Source organism: Mytilus edulis, chromosome 1, assembly GCF_963676685.1.
Source record: "Mytilus edulis chromosome 1, xbMytEdul2.2, whole genome shotgun sequence".
NCBI classification, from domain to species: domain Eukaryota; kingdom Metazoa; phylum Mollusca; class Bivalvia; order Mytilida; family Mytilidae; genus Mytilus; species Mytilus edulis.
The window spans coordinates 1,104,923-1,128,883 of record NC_092344.1 but is presented as its reverse complement, the minus strand read 5'-3'; the positions used below and the strand labels follow the sequence as shown (position 1 = coordinate 1,128,883).

The 23,961-nt window shown below is 32.5% G+C and overlaps 1 protein-coding gene across 1 annotated transcript in view; it reads left to right on the top strand.

The window, feature by feature from the left end:
• The first annotated feature begins 7,377 nt into the window (after positions 1-7,377).
• The window catches only part of LOC139521208 (receptor-type tyrosine-protein phosphatase S-like), a 151,906-nt gene continuing 135,322 nt past the window's right edge, over positions 7,378-23,961 (top strand). The window contains exon 1 of the mRNA XM_071314585.1: positions 7,378-7,571. The gene's annotated coding sequence lies outside the window, so the exon portion shown is untranslated. The remainder of the gene's footprint in view (positions 7,572-23,961) is intronic.

Sequence of the window (23,961 nt, the reverse complement as noted above, 5' to 3'; positions counted from 1 at the left end):
CCAAGAAATAGCCCAAAACAGGTGCTTAAAAGTGGCCCTAAAACACAATAAATCAATCACATTCAAAAACTTATAGGAAAATATTAATATACACAAAACATGAGCTTCAGGAGCCTTTATATCTTTTTACGAAAAAATATTTGAAGCAATGCAAGGCATACCAATCACACAAGAACTACACTGTCAAAACAAAGCATGAAATAATTATGAAGCATAGATATACATGTCTATATAAATTACATAAAAAGGGTTATTAAGTTATTATGACTATAAACACAGAAATATTAAAAGTACAGTAAGCATTTCTTATTAACAGTGCATAAAGCAGTTTAAAACACATTATCACTGTCATAGTTATAGAACATTAAACAGAAAAAGCATTGAAGCATTAAAACTTTAATTGGCATAGAAATTCAGTCTGTTTTTATGCAGTTAAGCTGCATTATGCGAGCACCCTAGATTTGTGTTCTACCCAATAAATGCTGAAATACTTGCCATTGTTATGATCTAGCTCTCTACTATGTTATATATAACTAATTGAACACTTTTTTAATACTTTTTATTCTGGATTACAAAAAATATGACCAGAAAAACCTTAAATGATCGTCGATTTATCCAAAAGTTTTAAAGTTACACATAGGAAGTAGTGCTTATTAAGAATCCTTGTGTAGTTCATTATGACTTGTGCTTTTAGCTAAGATGTCAAATAACAATTGTATGAAATATTTTATCGCCGAAAATCTCTTAAGACAAGTAGTTTAGATTTCCCAAATGACAAAAGTCGTAGGAATATTGTTTGTCATCAATACGTAGTACAACTACGTCAGTAATCTATTATATAATAAGTTCAACTGTTCATGCTGTTGGCGGCAATTTCAAATTAGAAAAAGAAATTTTCGTAGCTTTTCAATTTGGAGGCAGGTGTGCAAATTAGCGGTGGTCCGAGGTCCGCGACCTTCCACTTTTGCAAGAGGATAGTTGGTTTCTAGCTACGCCCGACGTACGCGTAGTCACCTTCCACCATGTTCACCAAAGTCTCCAATTAATCGAGCTAAAAACTTATTTTTATCATTATTAGTCATGACAGCGATATTCATTTTGTTCAACAGCTAGCTTTATACAGAATATCGCCGACAAATATTGTATAAATTCGAGTAAAATCGTATCTGATTGACAAAAACAACATTGTAAACACATAACAATGGCAGCCGTGAAGACAAAATTTTACAATATCGGATCCGATTCCGGAAGCGGATAAGCGTAATTCCGGGTTGGGCGATCATTTACAAAATAAATCCAAGCAGGTGAAAAAATACATCTATGCATGGTAAATGAATATAAACACTAGGATTGTAAACCAAAAGATATATGTAAAAGAAAGAAAAAACAGAAAAATATTTTATTCAGAAACTCAAAATTACTTTTTGACAAATTTTAATTTAAAAATCCAATACAAAGTGACAGCTGGGAACAGTATATCTAACAATATACATGTTCATGGTCACAGTCTAAATTTTCTTTATAAATGATAAATGATGATAATGCATGCGAGATGCTTTTAAAGTGTAAACATACTACTGCAATTTCGAAGGGTTATTTGTTTTTCTCAATTTTGAAGGGTCAATTAAAGTAGCTGAAAGTTTCTTTCTTTATTTTCACAAATAATGCAACTATATTATATATACCTTAATGTAAGTAAATCATATGATATATAGGTGGCATTCTTTGGTCCACTCTACCCCATCCTGTTTGGTAACTTGGAAACGGTCGAGCTCCCCACCCCTAAACCATATGAGGGGCAGATCCAGGATTTAAGGTTAGGAGGGGCGCAAACTTAAATTTTTGCTGAGCAGAGCGAGGCTAAAAAAAAATTGAGGTAAAATTATCGAAATATTCTTTATTAAGCTGAGAACAACCGATGCTTTGCAAATTTAAGGGGTGTGCAAGCCAGCAACCCTCCCCCGTCTGAATCAACCCCTGCATATATTCAAGTATAGGACAATATAATGAATAAAAAATGAAATATAGGGGGAGTCCCTGGAGTTACCCCACCCCCTCCTGTTTGAGAACTTGGAAACGGTCGAGATCCACACCCCTTTACCATATATATTCATGTTTGTGACAATATGAAAAATCAAATGAAATATAGGAAGAGTCGCTGGGGGTCACCCCACTCCTCCTGTTTTTAGAATTTAAAAATGGTCGAGATCCCCACTCCTAAACCATATATATTCATGTATGGGACAATATAACAAATCAGATGAAATATAGGGGGAGTCCCTTGGGTCACCCCACCCCCTCCTGTTTGAGAATTTGAAACCCGTTGAGATGGCCACCCCTTAACCATATATATTCATGTACGGGACAATATAACAATTCAAATGAAAGATAGGGGGAGTCCCTGAGGTCACTGTTCACCCTCCTGTTTGAGAACTTGGAAATGGTCAAGATCCTTACCCCTAAACCATATATACTCATGTATGGGACAATATAACGAATCAAATGAAATATAGGGGAAGTCCCTGTGGTCACCCCAACCCTCCTGTTTGAGAACTTGGAAACGGTCGAGAGCCCCACACCAAAACAATATATATTCATGTATGGGCCAATATAACTAATTAAATGAAATATAGGTGGAGTCCCTGGGGTCACCCTACCCCTCCTGTTTGAGAACTTGGAAACCAATGAGATCCCCACCCCTAAACCATATATTTTCATGGACGGAACAATATAACAATTCAAATAAAAGATAGGGGGAGTCCCTGAGGTCACTGTTCACCCTCCTGTTTGAGAACTTGGAAATGGTCAAGATCCTTACCCCTAAACCATATATACTCATGTATGGGACAATATAACAAATAAAAGGAAATGTAGGGGAAGTCCCTGTGGTCACCCTACCCCCAGTAGCGGATCCAGAAATTTTCATAAGTGGGGCCCACTGACCGACCTAAGTGGGGCCGCTCCAGTAATTCCCTATATAAGCAACCAATTTTTTTCCCAAAAAGGGGGGCGGGCCCCCTGCCCTCTAAATCCTCTGCCTACCCCTACCTGTTTGAGAACTTGAAAACCGTTGAGATCCCCACCCCTAAATTATATATATTCATATGTATGAGACAAAATAACAAATCATTTACATTTACTATGGGCAGGTCAGTCAGACCTCACCTTTGATCCCTGTTGTAGTGAACATTTGTCTGATTCGTGTCTCATAACTTTTGTACTATAGAACACAAACTCAGTTGTCTTTCCAGGGAAACCAGTCCATTCATACTATTACATGTTCATACTAAGTCCAATTCAACTTCTAGCAGTCAAATAAAACCAAGGTTAACTACCAAGTAGAACAACTGCAATCATTGGGAACTTGCACCACTGCAGACTCACCATAAAAAATATACATTGATATATGCATTGCTTTTGCAACCTTGATAACATATAAATTATTTGCCTTAATAAATAAATCATTAGATAAACATGTATGTACTATATATGAATGTTTTCATAATTACGGTTGCCTTGGTTTTTGGTTAACTGCCTTCAGCGCTTACAGCGCTTTGATTTAATCATTTATTCCTTAATGTCTGATGAGGAAATAAGCTGGTCCACTTCAAAAATAGTTTCAGAAAACTTTGTTGATTAATCAACATATAAAAATGGGCATAGATTTATATAATTATATTTGATATTAAAATCTTTCTTTTCTGTCAGACTGCTTCTCTATTTTTATATATACTTGTCCAGTATCTCAGAGTTCTAGAAAAGTCCTGGGGTTGAAGTCATAAAACTTTGCTCAGTGCTCGAAGCACAAAAATCATGCTCGAAACACAAAATCCAGTATTTTGATTGGTTGAGTCTGAGTACAAAAATCGTGCTGGAAAGTTTTATAACCGCAAGGCCTGGTCTGAAGCTTTTGACCATATGGCATCAAATTTTGCTAAGACTGACACAATTTTGGTATTTTTTAATAGAAATAATAATGAGGACCAAAAATCTTTTCTTTATCAGGCCACCTGTGAGAAAATAAGATTTTGAGAACTAGGCATCTTCATAATACAATTTTGGTGTAAAACTTTTACTTTTTTTTTACACTGCACATGGTATCTAGTAAAGTATAGACAAAAAAATAGATATGTTTCGTGTCTAATACATGCATTTGTATTGATTCACAGGGAAGTAGCTTTGTAAGTGCATGCCATGATCAATTATACTTATTCCAACATGCTGGTTAAAATTAACAGGGGGTATATGACGAATGTAATTTACTTATTGAATTATTGGATACATTTCGTCCATTGTCCTATATCATTTGATGTGTTGGTATAGGTCGTCATCATGTTCCAATTAACAACAATTAACATTGCATGACCAACTGTAAATCTATGCCACTAATCCGTTTATAAAAAATCGTTACGTCGGACTAGCATCCCCTTATGGAAGTCAAATTGATTCTGTTATCAAACACACAGTCAATATTCATATGGGGTTATAAATTGCATTTGGTTTTTCACTAAAAGAGATGTTTACGAATGATTTAACACCAAAGATTTTCCCAGAAATCAATAGTTTTGTTAGGTTTGTATAATATTTCTCGTCACTGAATTTACGGCCTACGGTATCTATAATTCATATAGTGTTGTGATCAGATGATCAATCAAAGAAGCTCTTGTTTCTCTTTTATATTTATTTGATTGTAAAATGCTGGAACGCAGTTTAATTGAAACTTACATATGATAAAGTATTACTCCATGATCAGTCATAATGTATAATTGGTATCTTTGTATTGATATTATCGGTACATTTCATTTACTGGATAATAATTCAACTTATCTTAAATGTTATTAACATCTAGTTTTATGAATCCTTAACCCCCTTATTAAAATGTATTATTCCAAACAACCTTTCCCAATACTTAATTCAGTCATCATGGACCCTCATTTTGTTTTCTTTTTGCATGCATCAATAATGCATTTATAACAAAATAATGTGATTCTATCCATCCTGTAAGTTTTGTTTGAAGGAAGTTCCCATGAAGTTTATAAGTTGTCACATCAATTTGAAACTCATAATATTCATATTTTCATTACGATGGTAATTTTTAAATATATCCCAAATATGTGTTCATCTGGTCTAGATTTTATGGTTCACTTATTTTGTTTTTGGGGGGTATTTGAGAAATCTAAGGGCTGTATATTATGGGATAGAATTAAAGTACTTTTTAAATAGATGTTATGTAGTAAGATAATACAGTTTTCCCAGTAAAAAAAGTAACTAATTGATTGGATGATATGAAACACAGAAAATGTCCAATTAACCCGAACCAGGAAGAGAATTGATAGAAGAGTTAATTAATGTTTTTGATCATTTGCTATTTGATTAAGTTAGATGTTATAGGTCAGTTTAAACAGATGACTACTGAAAACAAATGTCATCTCCTTATTCAACATAAAAATAGATATGCAAAGACTTAAAAGGGTATTTTTCAATGTAACACCCATAACAACATAATCTGAAGTCTCTCTCTTGATAATATGAGACTTTAGAAGCAAAACAGATGAGTCATGACAAATGCACCTTTAGCTTGTATATTATAAGACACTGTAAATAGCATTCAGAGCTCCAGCTTTGCATGCCCTTATATTGATTAAAATTTAATGAAACATGATGAAAGGTTTACGTATACTCTGTTCAATAGATATTGTTAATTTATATTGTTCATTTGAATATTAAAAGTACCAATTATTGACCTAAAAGTAATGAATTCATGCATTAAACTTGCTTAGAATAATTGATGAAGAGAATTAAAGTGTTAATTTAACTTGAATAAAGAATAGATAGCTAACATTTCATACTGAAATTCTCCAGAGACACATCTTCAAACAGAAAACTCATCCATTCTAAAGAATTAAATACAGCTGTTGGATTTTCATTTCAATGTTTAATTGATTACTAATCAAACCTTAATTTTTTACTTAAGAGAGGAGTTGAAATAAAAAGTTGTCTTAATTTCAAGTTAATAATTGAAACACCAACTTGTATGCTGAGCTTATATGCTAGTGTTTTTATTGTCAGTACAGAAACTCATCAGTGGTAGAAAGTTGACCAATGTTCTTGTAAAATATGTTTTCAAAATGAATCCTTTTTTTAACACAAAATTGTCAGTTTATTTAGTATACAGGTTTCTTATTAAATGTTTACTGACATAAGGTCGGTCAAGAAAAACAACTTTTTAAAGTCTGTATCTAAAAAAAGACTGCTATTGTTCCCTATGGAGAAATTAATTGTTATTTTGAATGCCTGCTGACTTCCATGTTTTGAAGACTTTAAAGATAACATTTATAGGTATCATGATATTTATGATAATCTGTTTTCTGATAATATTTACTGAGCCTGACTTAATCATTTGGTCAATCTAATGTAATGGCAACACATTCCTATACTTGTTCTGTCCTTCTTTGCACCGGAAGCTACTGAGCTGATGAATGATGTTTTGTTTCTGGGTTGTAAGTAAAGAATACCAACTTATTAATAGTTTTTCACCTCTTTAGCCCATTATGACATAGCTTAGCCTAACTTCTTTATGATTTTCTAACTGTTTTGTTGATGTCCTCTTATATAAAGTGGATATCCAAATTAAGGCACATTTTAAATGAACTATATTTGCAATATTTTTGTCCTAAAAAAACTGAAAAAATATGTGATAACAATATTGTTTATGCCATAACTAAGCAACCAATGATGTATTTACACTTTTGGGTCTTTAGCTGAATTTACTAAGATTGACATTAAATTTGTCTCCCAAACCTTCTAGTGTCCATGCAAAAATCACTTTTTTATTATGACTTTAGATGTTTTAAATTGTGATGCAACATTTTACACCAACTTGTTTGACTTTTAGTAATGGCAGACACTTGGAATACAAGTGTAAATACGTCTATTTCAGTAAGAAGAGTTGAGAGCATTGTCTTCATTTCTTGCACCCCCCTTTTGCTGTCAGAAAGAAATGTCTAAGACTGTTGTAATCTCTTGTGAATTACTAGTTTCTTTATAAGACACGATTTTGAAGCCATTGTTTACATTAGAAGTTCGATCTGGAGAGCCAGTGGTTACGGCAGTTTTATATCTCATGTCCATTGATTTCCTTCTGCTGCTATTGAAGGACTTGTGTTGCATCGTGTATCGACTCAGGCTAAAAAATGTAAGATCTTAGCTTGTTTTGTATTCATAAGAGATTTAATATGGACAATCAAATTGTGATAGTTCAGACAATATCTGATAGGGGATTGTTATTGATAATTAACTGACTTAAAAAGATAAAGTCTGATACTTTTCACATATTATGTCTAATGCAATGAAATATATTAAGCGATGAATAAGTATTACTATTTTCTTCTGGTGTCTGTGGATGGCTTAACAACTTGACATGCAGCAGAGATCATGACTTAAAGTGGAGTCAGAGATTGGTGGAGAACTAATGCCAGATTACTATTTACATTCCACAAGATTTACAAATATTATTTACAACATAAAAGTTTAACAGTCACAAACATTTAATGATTTGATTAAAATAAAAGGTAAGTGAACAAAAGTTATGTAAATTTGACATTTTAATATAGGATTAACATGCCACATTTTAAAACTTTATATTTTTATTCCTATGACACAGCTTTTAAAATTGTTGTTTAAAAAAAATAAGGTGTGTTCTTTTTTTTTTACAACAGTCAGTTTTTCTCAAAGAGTAAATGGTTCAAAATTAACATTTTTATGTCACCAGGGTAAACAAATAGTAAAATTGCAAAAACACTGAACTCCGTGGAAATTTCAAAAGGGAATGTTCATAACCAAATAGTAAAACCAAACACTCAAACAAATAAAAAGAATGGACAAAAACTCCTATTCCTGACTTGGTACAGGCATTTTATTATGTAGAAAAGGATGGATTAAACCTTGTTTTATAGCTTTCTTAACCTCTCACTTGTATGACAGTCACATCAAATTCTATTATATTGACAACATAGAACAGACAACAGCAGAAGGTCACCAACAGGCCTTTGCACATATATAGAAATAGGGGAGCATTATTAAAAAAACATTTCCCAGAAAACGGTTTTATATCTTTTTGGAAATGCAGTAATTCAGATAAATATTCAGCTAACTAAAACAAAAACTCATCCTATTAGAACATCTAAAGGAGACATAAACACTGAACAAGTATTACCTAACAGAACACCAAAAGTGAAGCATTACTAAACAGGACACCAAAAGCCAAGCATTTCATAAAAGTAACACCAAATACAAGCGTTATCTCAAAAGAACATTAAAAGCCAATCATTATCTCAACAGAACACCAAAAAGTCAAACATTATCTCTACAACACCAAAATCTAAGCATTATCTCAACAGATTACCAAAATCCAAGCATTATTTCTTCAGAACACCAGAAGTTAAGCATTATATCAACAGGTCACCAAATTCCAAGCATTATCTCAGCAGAACACCAAAATCAAAGCATGATCTCAACAGAAAACTTAAATTCAAGCACTTTCTCAATAGAACATCAAAACCCAGGCATTGTGGATTGCCTAAATATAACAACATAGGCGGATCATTACATCCATGTGAACATAACACAAATGTCAATGGCCAAACATTACCTAGATATAACACAAAAGGATTACCTCAACAGAACACCCTAAGCCAAGCATTACTTCATCAGAACACAAAAAAAAAACAAACCATGCATTACCTTAAGCCAATCATTACCTACATATAGCACCAAAGACTAAAGTAATACCTAAACAGAACACCATAAAGAAAACTTTGATCCCTATCGAGTTCCTCCTTAATCTTAATAGACAAAACAGGGGTAGTTCAATCAGCTTATTCAGTCATTGCATTATGTTTTACGTTATTTCCTATTTAAAATCCCTATTCTATGAATTTTTTTTAAACCAGATTTATAAATTGTTTTTTACCTCACTTGATGATAAATAATGAAATTGAAAGTACAAAATGTGATTTAATTAAATTTTATCAATGACTTCATGTTTTTCCACTTTGGTGCTTTATCTTGCTGAGGCTGTTTGGAATTAAAATGAAATTTGTCGCAGCATTGATTCCCAAGCTGCACGTTATAATTAAATTTGCAATCAGTTTTCAAATTTAGGTTACAAGGTTGCTTTTAAGTAATTAGATTTAAAACCTGTCTGTTTAGATTTCAAATGCTGTCCGTATTTCACTGATATTTTTGTAGATATTTCATCTCATTAGTTAGTACTATCGGAAAAACAACAATCTAAGTGTACACATGGTATCTTTTATAAAAGTTATTTTTTTGTGTTATGTGTGGCACTATATTTTCTGTATTTTAGTTTCCTACTCATGTCATTATTGTCTTCAGATGCTTGTTCTTCAGACATTGTTAAAGGTTGTTTTTTTAAAATGTATAATAGGATGAATTTCATGACAATACTTGGAAAATATGTTTTTAGATATTTAAGAAAGTTTTCTGTTAAACTAAACCGGATGACTATTCTGTGTAGTACGTGCCTTCATGCCTATCTGTGTTTCAATATCTCGGTTCATTGAAAGTTTACTTTGAAAAAGGAGATTATCGCAAGTGCTGAACAAAATATATTTACTACAGTGTTACCACTTCCAGATAAAAATGTCATACTTTTCCAGCGTTGTTAATTTGTAGGTTTCCTTTCATTGTTTTTAATATGTGGCTATGGACGTTTCATCTTTTTTAGGTCACCCTCTTAAGAGTTTTCTGAGAGCCTAAACAACCTAACACAATTAACTGGATGTAATATCTGTAAATTGTGTTTTAAGACAGAACAAGATTATTTTAATGATAAATCAGTATTGTGATGTTTTATACTTGCAGTATTGATTTTGTCCTAGACAGAAGAAATAATTAACTTTAAAGGGCTACAGAGACCTAATAGTTTCTTTTTGTTTTATCAACAAAAAAAATTATAATCTACAATTTTATATGTAGAAATAGTTTAGTCCAGAATAAAGTAAAATAAAATATGTCTATCAATAATAACTAAGGTGCAATTATTACTTAACCCATATGAAATTAAATAAAGATAATTGAACCAATGTTAATTTTGAATCAATTTTCTTCACCGAGGATCAAAGGAAAAGGTTTGTCTGATCACCAAGAAAGTAAGGAAAATAAATGTGAGGAATGCTCAGGTTATGTGTAATGTTCATTTATAATTTCAGTTTGATATTGTCCATTATTGTTAGGAAGATTGATATTGTAAAAAACCTTGGTGTTAATGATAGTTGTAAAAATTTAAAGGGAAACTTCGCAAAAAAATCAAAAATTGATATTATGTTCATTCTGTATAAAAATGCTCAAATTCATAGATATTAAAGTTTTATTCCGCTAGATAAGCGATCACCATCGATTTTAAATTTAGAGTATCAATTCTCCGAGATCCGCCATCTTGTCTTCTTTCCCGATGAATAAAAACGATATGTCTATAAACCACAAAGAAACAAAACTACAGTAACCGATGTAGTCGTAATTGCGTGTCGATATCTTGTCAATCGTACGGTTGTTTAATCCGACTAACTAACTTGATACGGAAAATATTCTTACTTTTTTTTAAAATACCATGGTCTGTTGTTTTTAAACTGTTGATATTGGAATTAGGTGAAAAGTCAAAGTCGAAATCATAATTAAGTGTTCCGTGAAAATTGTTTTCGAAAATCAAATTTGTTCATAATTCTTTAAAGTAATAAACTTTTTTCAAATATATTTTGATCTTCCCTCATCTGATCACCAGCATGGCTAAAGGTATTACTTCCAAAGGTATTGTGAGGGGTGTGAGGTGACACGTCCAGGTATTCAAGCGATTTCCTGTCGGGCTTGCAAGTTCATGCATCGTTTCACTTCTGCAGGTATTGATCAGTGTACACGGCTGATAACTTATAACTTATAACTTTCCTTTTTGAACTATCAGATGTATAATATACAACTCTGTCTTACTTGTCATTACTAAACTCATACGCTTGTTTATAAATAACATTTCTGGTGTAAAGAATATAATTCATAAAAATATAAATAATACCCAAAAAATAAGATTTGATGAAATTAAAATCTATTTAAATATTTTTTCCAAGGGTGAATTTGGGAAAATGTAATCTATAGTCATTGTCAATAGTGAAGGACAGATTGGAACAGACCAGAAATATTGATTTAAAAAAATGTACGCACTTGCCGACGATTCGTTTATACGACTGGATAGAAAGTTACGGAACTATAGCGCAATTTAAAATATATACGTGTATACATTGAACATAAGAAAAAAACATATATTTTGAATAAATAGGGGTAAAAGTGTTGAATATAGACTAGTCCACGTATGCCAACAGTATGTAATCATCGAATGTCGATAGACTACAGTTGTATACCAAAAGAAGAAGAGAACCAATTTGATTTAAATACAGGTTGATGTATAACTTTTACTTTGGTTCATTGAAGCTGTGGACCTAGGAAAATCACAGATTTATATTTCAATAAGATTGTTCTCAAACAAAGGAAGGAGTTCGTCATCACAATTGTTATATATGCCACTGGACGAACACTAATTATCCCCAGGGGATGTGAATATTTTGCTGGGAAACTTTTGAGTATCAAAGTTTCAAATTAATTTCGGGATTTATTTTCTTTCTTGGTATTCAATAACAGAAAAAAGAATAAATTACTTGTTCGCTAAATAGGGGTATTCTTGTCAGATAAAAGAATTTAGTTATATTTAAAAAATAGGGAAATATGACATTAAATTGGTTCTGTCTTTTTTTAAACATCGTTAAAACGATGTGTGTCTAAGGTGAACGCCACATGAACCCTGTAATACTAGTACGAGAGTATAGCATGTAAACATTCCTTCTCAATAATATAGTTGTATTGGAAATCTTTTCATACAGATTGACAACTCATTGTCCGATATGCATGTAATATATGCCACATGACGCCCATAGTTCTTTCTACCATCTTCACCTTATTCTTTGATATTGCTGTAAACATCGATGGTTCACACCCAAACAAAATGGGAGTAATGAACCTTCAGAGCTTCTCCGTGTTATACACTTGTGAAATATATAGACGAAATTTCTGTATTGAAATGAATCTACATCTCACAAACAGGATTTTCAAATAACGATTTTGAGTAATCACCTTACAAACCAATATAAACGTATGGCAAGATATAACCATGAAGGAATTTAGTTTTTGTCAGACGCAAGAACTCATCACTATATCATAAACGTATACGTATATATATGCATACAGTTTCAAATATCAAGAACAAGCGGTCGATGTCGATAGTCTGTTTTCTAACTGTTCAGAGTGAGACATGTCACTTGTTCATTCTTGGAAGCCTTCATATTCCCCGTCTAACGATGGGAACTCTTTCTGATTGTGTTGACTATAAATGCTTGTATGGTAATTCTGTCGTTTATCTGTACAAGATATCAAACAGATGTACAATGGTATATCAAATTGGGTAATATTGCATTTAGTTTTTATTAAAGATTAAAACTACTATTTTTTGCTTCATATTTGAATCTTCACGCCAATTGCCGCTAAGAAAGTAATCAAAAATTGTTTCCTTTTATTTTTATACACTTTCGGAATTACGAATCAGAATTTTATTTTCAATTAATTTACACAATTTAATTATTGTATCTTTATTCTCATCGTGTATTAAATCTTAGTGTATTAACATCATGGCAGCATATACTCTTTCTAATTCTTTCTGTTTATCCTTTCCAAATAACAACAGTTATACCTGTGTACGCTTGAACTCACACCTGCGGCTAAATAGCTACAAGGTAAACGAATTGACCTCAAGCCGAGAAATATACAGTGACCTTTACAAAATAATATACACACTCTGCTCACACATTAGTTGCATTGAAATGATTATCAAAACAATAACGGTAAAAAGAATTGAAATATTTTCAGTTCAATATCAGTAAAAATGTTCAATAAATATTTTATGAAAAAAATCTCAACAATAATTAATTAAATTTATTCAAAAACATTTACTAGAGATAATTTTATAGGAGTTTAATTCAATCAATACAAACGGTATATATATGCATATTCACTTTCGTTCATTCTTAAATTGTGGTTAATAACTTCGACCATTCGTCAGCTGTGCGCTTTTAATTACGTATATTGTCGATAAGCTATAAGAGTTAAACAGATTTTATTTTTTCCCAGAATTCAATAAATCGGGCTAATACGTCACGACCCACTCGAGAATTCAACCAAAAAAGGTACAAATACTTGATTTTCTCCGTTATTAGAAGGACTATAAATTTAAAACTTTGCAAATGTTTTTTTTATGTTAAGATGAACATAATTAGATGATAAGTAAAAAATCGCGGAATTTCCCTTTAAGAAAATTTGAAATACACTTGGTAATATATAATTATACCCTTTGATGACTATCTCTTTTCCCAGCAGTTAGGTCATTGATTTTGTTTTAATGTCTGGAAGGTTTTGGTCCAGATCTGAACAACTGCAAATACTTAACAAAAAAAGATGATGTTCAGTTCATTGTCTGAATTTTCTCGTTGTATTGAAGACCCATTGGTGGCCTTCAGCTGTTTTCTGCTCTTTCGTTGGATGGTTGTTGTCTATTTGACACAGAGTGTCCCTACTTAATGTTGATAATCAAAGACAGATTAAGAGGAGAGGAAGGCGCTGGTCCAATCCTTTGTATGGATAAGATTGTTTGCTGCTCTCTTTCTGAATAACAGGCTTTTAAAAAGACTGATAAATTGATAGTATAGAAATAACATAATTTAAAAAGCAGGAAAGAGAAAAGGTGTGTGTTCTTGTTTTTTGAGAAATGATCAATTGAAAATTTGGTAAGATATGATTCTCTCTAGATTTTTTATAAATTTTACATTGGACCTTTATTATTTGAAAAACTATAAAAAAAAAATAGTACACAGATGCCCTAACAGCACTACTATTTTATATGTTCAGTGGACTGTGAAATTTGGGTTAAAACTCTTAGTTTGGCATAAGAATTATAATGATCATAGCATAGGGAACATGTGTGCTCAGTTTGAAGTTGATTGGACTTCAACTTCATCAAAGACTATGTACTTGACCAAAAACTTTAACCTGAAGAGTTACAGATGAATGGACTTTAATCTGAAGAGTTACAGATGAATGAACTTTAACCTGAAGAGTTACAGATGAATGAACTTTAACCTGAAGAGTTACAGATGAATGAACTTTAACCTGAAGAGTTACAGATGAATGAACTTTAACCTGAAGAGTTACAGATGAATGGACTTTAACCTGAAGAGTTACAGATGAATGGACTTTAACCTGAAGAGTTACAGATGAATGAACTTTAACCTGAAGAGTTACAGATGAATGGACTTTAACCTGAAGAGTTACAGATGAATGGACTTTAACCTGAAGAGTTACAGATGAATGGACTTTAACCTGAAGAGTTACAGATGGATGGAGGAACTGAGGAATTAAAAAACAATGAACAGCAGTGATCTGGAAGGTTTTTATGCCCCACCTACGATAGTAGAGGGGCATTATGTTTTCTGGTCTGTGCGTCCGTCCGTTCGTTCGTTCGTCCGTCTGTCCCGCTTCAGGTTAAAGTTTTTGGTCAAGGTAGTTTTTGATGAAGTTGAAGTCCAATCGACTTCAAACTTAGTATACATGTTCCCTATGATATGATCTTTTTAATTTTAATGCCAAATTGGAGGGTTTACCCCAATTTCATGGTCCACTGAACATAGAAAATGATAGTGCGAGTGGGGCATTTGTGTACTGGGGACACATTCTTGTTTTCACTATGGGCCCAGGGCCCCTCAAAAATAAATTCAATGGGCCATTTTAAAAAATAATGGGCCATGTTGTCAAATGAGTGGGCCATTTTAATTGACTAATGTAAAAAAAAAATTATCAGTATATTTTGGCAAAGAGATGTTGATACTTACCTTTATGATTTAAAATAAAATCATGGATATTGTTCCTGTGAGTTTATAATTTCAATTTCAATGAATATACAATAACTTCTTCCAACCCCAACAATATTTAAGTCAACCTTTATTTACAATGTTTAAACTGGTACTGTTGCCTTGTTCATGTTCATGGTTTTTTTTTTGTACATTAAATTTGGGTCTTCGTCGATACCATACTTATTCTAGACGTTCCGTATCAGAGGACATTTCAGGCATTTCCTCTGCACTTCTTGTATTATTATAACTTCATCACGGTGACAAGAATAACAGTATAGAGTACCATTAATTCATAGAACATAACAACAAATTGCTGAAGTCATGTTTACAACATGTGAAAACGAGCCAAAGACCAAAAAATGACAAGGACAGTTAGACGTCTTTTATGGAGACAAAAACTATATTCCTAAAAAGTCTTGGGGTTCTTCAATCGAAATGATAGCAAGCTAAACTGAAAGAGATTGTTATTACAGTTAAATCTCGTCTGTACTAGCCAAATTTCACAAATTTAAAGTTGTTTATAAACAAATATGTCATGAATGATGGTTAATTACGTTTTTCGGGGTATCAGTTAGACCACAAGGTTCTATTATTACAATAGGAAAACACCGAGACGTTAAATCGCGTGGTTATATTATGATAGGGAAACACCCGAGACGTCCCAAAAATATATAGGTGCTCCTTTTATTGGAGGAACATTACACAGTTGTGAACACACCCATTGTGGCACGGAACACGATCGGAAATTCATTTGACAATATCTAAACATTTCAGAACGAAGTGAAAAATATCATGCGCCACGTGGGCGCTTACATTTGTCAGTGTATGCGCCATTCTTTGTCAATATGCGCTATAGGCGCAGGGCGCACGTCCTTCCCGATCACTGGAACAGACAGACTAACAAATACTGAAAAACATAATGCCCCTTAAAAAGATAACAAATATTTAATAAGACTTTCAAAAGGGGAACTATAAACTATATGCCATAAAATGATAACGAGAAAATTATATTTGAAACAAAATTAAAGTTAACTATTTTGTAAATTTATCTTTGTAGCTGAATTATGTTTTTGATATGACCATTTCTCTTATATATCAGAAGGTGCCAGTGTTCTGCCCATAATCAAGATTATATGAGTAAAAAAATTAAAACCAATATGGCTGCTGCAGTTATCATGCTTTCATTTTAGTTTTATGTATTGCTATTTTATGCAAAAAACGAAAAATTTAGTTTTCACTGCAACTGAAATAATGCCATTAATGTATTTTAACATGGGAATTCAATATGAGAGATCTAAAAGTTTCTCTAGTGACTATATTATTGACTCTCTGAAATATCTATGCAGATACAGATTGGTATATTGTTTGGTCCATTCTGACACTTATCTCCATATAAATATTTACAGACAATTTGAATTGCCGATTATGAACAAACACTCTCACTGGTCATTATAGTAACGAGATGTAATAAACGTTTTAATGTGTAGAAACAGTTATATATTTTATTGTTTAATGGGTTGTTACACTATATTGTATGGAAGTGTTTACAAATTATTCTCTGGTAAAATTACTGGTAAATATTTGCTATTGTTTTGCACAATTTCTATGTTTATATTCCTGTATAAGTAATAATCAAGCAGTATTGATTGAACATTTCAAACTTTTGGCCTGTATTTTTTACAAGACTTTTTCTTTTTTTCTGTTGAGCAAGGTTACAACCCTGATGTTTAGTTCATCTGACCCAAAAGGTAAAGTTAGCTTTCCTACCACTGACTTGGCATGTCTTGTTTGTTATCAAATAAACATACTCTGAAAAAATGAATCAAATTTTAGCTTAATCTTCCTCATTTGGACTGGTCTGTGTTTTAGTGCCCCATTAAGTTAACTGTCTGTACATCTGTTCGTTTGTCTGTCAATCCATTTGTTTCTGTCTGTCTTTCTTTTGTCCGTCCCTCTGTCCAGCTTCAGGTTAAAGATTTTGGTTGAGGTAGTTTTGATAAAGTTGAAGTCTAAAAGTTAGTACACATGTTCCTTATGATATGATCTTTCTAATTTTAAGGCCAAAGTTTTGACACAAATTTCTAGTCCACTGAACATAAAAATGATAGTGCTATTAGGACATCATTGTTCTATGGACACAATTAATTTCTTGTTTTTATGCCCCACCTACTATAGTAGAGGGGCATTATGTTTTCTGGTCTGTGCCTCCGTTTGTCCGTCCGTCTGTTCGTCCGTCCATCTGTGTGTCCGTTTGTCTGTCCGTCTAGGTTAAAGTTTTTGGTCAAGGTAATTTTTGAAGAAGTTGAAGTCCAATCAACTTGAAACTTAGTACACATGTTCCCAATGATATGATCTTTCTAATTTTAATGCCAAATTATAGTTTGACCCCGATTTCATGGTCCACTGAACATAGAAAATGATAGTGCGAAGTTCAGGTTAAAAGTTTTTGGTCAAGGTAGTTTTTGATGAAGTTAAAGTTACATCAACTTGAATCTTAGTACACATGTTCCCTATGATATGATCTTTCTAATTATAATTCCAAATTAAAGTTTTGACCCCAATTTCACGGTCCAATGAACATAGAAAATGATAGTGCGAGTGGGGCATCCGTGTACTATGGACACATTCTTGTTTATACATTTGTTTGGCTATTGTCAGTACATGAATATACTATGAAATATTGGTAATAGGTGAAAACGTGTTGTTTTTGGTATATTTGTATAGGTTAATAGTATTGTCAGTTTATATACTTTCATGTAATCGGTGAAAACCTGTTATTTTTGGTACATTTGTATAGGTTAATAGTATTGTCAGTTTATATACTTTCATGTAATCGGTGAAAGCCTGTTTGTTTTTGGTACATTTGTATAGGTTAATAGTATTGTCAGTTTATATACTTTCATGTAATAGGTGAAAGCCTGTTTGTTTTTGGTACATTTGTATAGGTTAATAGTATTGTCAGTTTATATACTTTCATGTAATAGGTGAAAGCCTGTTTGTTTTTGGTACATTTGTATAGGTTAATAGTATTGTCAGTTTATATACTTTCATGTAATCGGTGAAAGCCTGTTGTTTTTGGTATATTTGTATAGGTTAATAGTATTGTCAGTTTATATACTTTCATGTAATAGGTGAAAGCCTGTTATTTTTGGTACATTTGTATAGGTTAATAGTATTGTCAGTTTATATACTTTCATGTAATCGGTGAAAGCCTGTTTGTTTTTGGTACATTTGTATAGGTTAATAGTATTGTCAGTTTATATACTTTCATGTAATAGGTGAAAGCCTGTTTGTTTTTGGTACATTTGTATAGGTTAATAGTATTGTCAGTTTATATACTTTCATGTAATAGGTGAAAGCCTGTTTGTTTTTGGTACATTTGTATAGGTTAATAGTATTGTCAGTTTATATACTTTCATGTAATCGGTGAAAGCCTGTTTGTTTTTGGTATATTAAACAGTTGTTGGCATGACACGGGTTATGTTCTTCTCATATATTTTATGATAGTATGATACTAAACCCCTAACGGGAGGGATTGTACCTGATATTCATATGATGAAGACATAATCTTTCAATCAGTTTAATTGAGGTCTGGAGCTGGCATGTCAGTTAACTGCTAGTAGTCTGTTGTTATTTATGTATTATTGTCATTTTATTTATTTTCTTTTGTTACATCTTTTGACATCAGACTCGGACTTCTCTTGAACTGAATTTTAATGTGCGTATTGTTATTCTTTTACTTTTCTACATTGGCTAGAGGTATAGGGGGAGGGTTGAGATCTCATAAACATGTTTAACCCCGCCGCAATTTTGCGCCTGTCCCAAGTCAGGAGCCTCTGGCCTTTGTTAGTCTTGTATGTTTTTAAATTTTAGTTTCTTGTGTATAATTCGGAGTTTAGTATGACGTCCATTATCACTGTACTATTATGCATATTTTAGGGGCCAGCTGAAGGACACCTACGGGTGCGGGAATTCTCGCTACATTGAAGACCCATTGGTTGCCTTCGGCTGTTGTTTGCCCTATGGTCGGTAGGTTGTCGCTTTGACATATTCACCATTTCCTTTCTCAATTTTATAGTATTGTCAGTTTATATACTTTCATGTAATAGGTGAAAACGTGTTATTTTTGGTACATTTGTATAGGTTAATAGTATTGTCAGTTTATATACTTTCATGTAATCGGTGAAAGCCTGTTATTTTTGGTACATTTGTATAGGTTAATAGTATTGTCAGTTTATATACTTTCATGTAATAGGTGAAAACCTGTTATTTTTGGTACATTTGTATAGGTTAATAGTATTGTCAGTTTATATACTTTCATGTAATCGGTGAAAGCCTGTTATTTTTGGTACATTTGTATAGGTTAATAGTATTGTCAGTTTATATACTTTCATGTAATAGGTGAAAACCTGTTATTTTTGGTACATTTGTATAGGTTAATAGTATTGTCAGTTTATATACTTTCATGTAATAGGTGAAAACGTGTTTGTTTTTGGTACATTTGTATAGGTTAATAGTATTGTCAGTTTATATACTTTCATGTAATAGGTGAAAACCTGTTATTTTTGGTACATTTGTATAGGTTAATAGTATTGTCAGTTTATATACTTTCATGTAATAGGTGAAAGCCTGTTTGTTTTTGGTACATTTGTATAGGTTAATAGTATTGTCAGTTTATATACTTTCATGTAATCGGTGAAAGCCTGTTATTTTTGGTACATTTGTATAGGTTAATAGTATTGTCAGTTTATATACTTTCATGTAATAGGTGAAAACCTGTTATTTTTGGTACATTTGTATAGGTTAATAGTATTGTCAGTTTATATACTTTCATGTAATAGGTGAAAGCCTGTTATTTTTGGTACATTTGTATAGGTTAATAGTATTGTCAGTTTATATACTTTCATTTAATCGGTGAAAACGTGTTATTTTTGGTACATTTGTATAGGTTAATAGTATTGTCAGTTTATATACTTTCATGTAATAGGTGAAAACCTGTTTGTTTTTGGTACATTTGTATAGGTTAATAGTATTGTCAGTTTATATACTTTCATGTAATAGGTGAAAACCTGTTATTTTTGGTACATTTGTATAGGTTAATAGTATTGTCAGTTTATATACTTTCATTTAATCGGTGAAAACGTGTTATTTTTGGTACATTTGTATAGGTTAATAGTATTGTCAGTTTATATACTTTCATGTAATAGGTGAAAACCTGTTTGTTTTTGGTACATTTGTATAGGTTAATAGTATTGTCAGTTTATATACTTTCATGTAATAGGTGAAAACCTGTTATTTTTGGTACATTTGTATAGGTTAATAGTATTGTCAGTTTATATACTTTCATTTAATCGGTGAAAACGTGTTATTTTTGGTACATTTGTATAGGTTAATAGTATTGTCAGTTTATATACTTTCATGTAATAGGTGAAAACCTGTTTGTTTTTGGTACATTTGTATAGGTTAATAGTATTGTCAGTTTATATACTTTCATGTAATCGGTGAAAGCCTGTTATTTTTGGTACATTTGTATAGGTTAATAGTATTGTCAGTTTATATACTTTCATGTAATAGGTGAAAACCTGTTATTTTTGGTACATTTGTATAGGTTAATAGTATTGTCAGTTTATATACTTTCATTTAATCGGTGAAAACGTGTTATTTTTCGTACATTTGTATAGGTTAATAGTATTGTCAGTTTATATCCTTTCATGTAATCGGTGAAAACCTGTTATTTTTGGTATATTTGTATAGGTTAATAGTATTGTCAGTTTATATACTTTCATGTAATCAGTGAAAACCTGTTATTTTTGGTACATTTGTATAGGTTAATAGTATTGTCAGTTTATATACTTTCATGTAATCGGTGAAAACCTGTTATTTTTGGTACATTTGTATAGGTTAATAGTATTGTCAGTTTATATACTTTCATGTAATCTGTATGGGTTAATAGTATTGTCAGTTTATATACTTTCATGTAATAGGTGAAAACGTGTTATTTTTAGCTCACCTGGCCCGAAGGGCCAAGTGAGCTTTTCTCATCACTTGGCGTCCGGCGTCCGTCGTCCGTCGTCCGTCGTCCGTCGTCGTCGTCGTCGTCGTCGTCCGTCGTCGTTAACTTTTACAAAAATCTTCTCCTCTGAAACTACTGGGCCAAATCAAACCAAACTTGGCCACAATCATCATTGGGGTATCTAGTTTAAAAAATGTGTGGCATGACCCGGTCAACCAACCAAGATGGCCGCCACGGCTAAAAATAGAACATAGGGGTAAAATGCAGTTTTTGGCTTATAACTCAAAAACCAAAGCATTTAGAGCAAATCTGACATGGGGTAAAAATGTTTATCAGGTCAAGATCTATCTGCCCTGAAATTTTCAGATGAATCGGTCAATCGGTTGTTGGGTTGCTGCCCCTGAATTGGTAATTTTGAGGAAATTTTGCTGTTTTTGGTTATTATCTTGAATATTATTATAGATAGAGATAAACTGTAAACAGCAATAATGTTCAGCAAAGTAAGATCTACAAATAAGTCAACATGACCAAAATGGTCAGTTGACCCGTTTAGGAGTTATTGCCCTTTATAGTCAATTTTTAACCATTTTTCGTAAATTAAAGTAATCTTTTACAAAAATCTTCTCCTCTGAAACTACTGGGCCAAATTAATTCAAACTTGGCCACAATCATCTTTGGGGTATCTAGTTTAAAAAATGTGTGGCGTGACCTGGTCAACCAACCAAGATGGCCGCCACCGCTAAAAATAGAACATAGGGGTAAAATGCAGTTTTTGGCTTATAACTCAAAAACCAAAGCATTTAGAGCAAATCTGACATGGGGTAAAAATGTTTATCAGGTCAAGATCTATCTGCCCTGAAATTTTCAGATGAATCGGTCAATCGGTTGTTGGGTTGCTGCCCCTGAATTGGTAATTTTGAGGAAATTTTGCTGTTTTTGGTTATTATCTTGAATATTATTATAGATAGAGATAAACTGTAAACAGCAATAATGTTTAGCAAAGTAAGATCTACAAATAAGTCAACATGACCAAAATGGTCAGTTGACCCGTTTAGGAGTTATTGCCCTTTATAGTCAATTTTTAACCATTTTTCGTAAATTAAAGTAATCTTTTACAAAAATCTTCTCCTCTGAAACTACTGGGCCAAATTAATTCAAACTTGGCCACAATCATCTTTGGGGTATCTAGTTTAAAAAATGTGTGGCGTGACCTGGTCAACCAACCAAGATGGCCGCCACCGCTAAAAATAGAACATAGGGGTAAAATGCAGTTTTTGGCTTATAACTCAAAAACCAAAGCATTTAGAGCAAATCTGACATGGGGTAAAAATGTTTATCAGGTCAAGATCTATCTGCCCTGAAATTTTCAGATGAATCGGTCAATCGGTTGTTGGGTTGCTGCCCCTGAATTGGTAATTTTGAGGAAATTTTGCTGTTTTTGGTTATTATCTTGAATATTATTATAGATAGAGATAAACTGTAAACAGCAATAATGTTTAGCAAAGTAAGATCTACAAATAAGTCAACATGACCAAAATGGTCAGTTGACCCGTTTAGGAGTTATTGCCCTTTATAGTCAATTTTTAACCATTTTTCGTAAATTAAAGTAATCTTTTACAAAAATCTTCTCCTCTGAAACTACTGGGCCAAATTAATTCAAACTTGGCCACAATCATCTTTGGGGTATCTAGTTTAAAAAATGTGTGGCGTGACCTGGTCAACCAACCAAGATGGCCGCCACCGCTAAAAATAGAACATAGGGGTAAAATGCAGTTTTTGGCTTATAACTCAAAAACCAAAGCATTTTGAGGAAATCTGACATGGGATAAAAATGTTTATCAGGTCAAGATCTATCTTCCCTGAAATTTTCAGATGAATCGGTCAATGGGTTGTTGGGTTGCTGCCCCTGAATTGGTAATTTTGAGGAAATTTTGCTGTTTTTGGTTATTATCTTGAATATTATTATAGATAGAGATAAACTGTAAACAGCAATAATGTTCAGCAAAGTAAGATCTACAAATAAGTCAACATGACCAAAATGGTCAGTTGACCCGTTTAGGAGTTATTGCCCTTTATAGTCAATTTTTAACCATTTTTCGTAAATTAAAGTAATCTTTTACAAAAAGCTTCTCCTCTGAAACTACTGGGCCAAATTAATTCAAACTTGGCCACAATCATCTTTGGGGTATCTTGTTTAAAAAATGTGTGGCGTGACCTGGTCAACCAACCAAGATGGCCGCCACCGCTAAAAATAGAACATAGGGGTAAAATGCAGTTTTTGGCTTATAACTCAAAAATCAAAGCATTTTGAGGAAATCTGACATGGGGATATAAATGTTTATCAGGTCAAGATCTATCTGCCCTGAAATTTTCAGATGAATCGGTCAATCGGTTGTTGGGTTGCTGCCCCTGAATTGGTAATTTTGAGGAAATTTTGCTGTTTTTTGTTATTATCTTGAATATTATTATAGATAGAGATAAATTGTAAACAGCAATAATGTTCAGCAAAGTAAGATCTACAAATAAGTCAACATGACCAAAATGGTCAGTTGACCCCTTTAGGAGTTATTGCCCTTTATAGTCAATTTTTAACCATTTTTCATAAATCTAAGTAATCTTTTACAAAATCTCCACTGAAACTACTAGGCCACAATCATCTTTGGGGTATCTAGTTTGAAAAATGTGTCCGATGACCTGGCCATTCAACCAAGATGGCCGCCACGGCTAAAAATAGAACATAGGGGTAAAATGCAGTTTCTGGCTTATAACTATGAAACCAAAGCATCTAGAGCAAATCTGACAAGAAGTTAAATTGTTAATCAAGTCAATATCTATCTGCCCTGAATTTTTCAGATGAATTGGACAACTGGTTGTTGGGTTGCTGCCCTCCAATTGGTAATTTTTAAAGAAATTTTGCCGTTTTTGGTT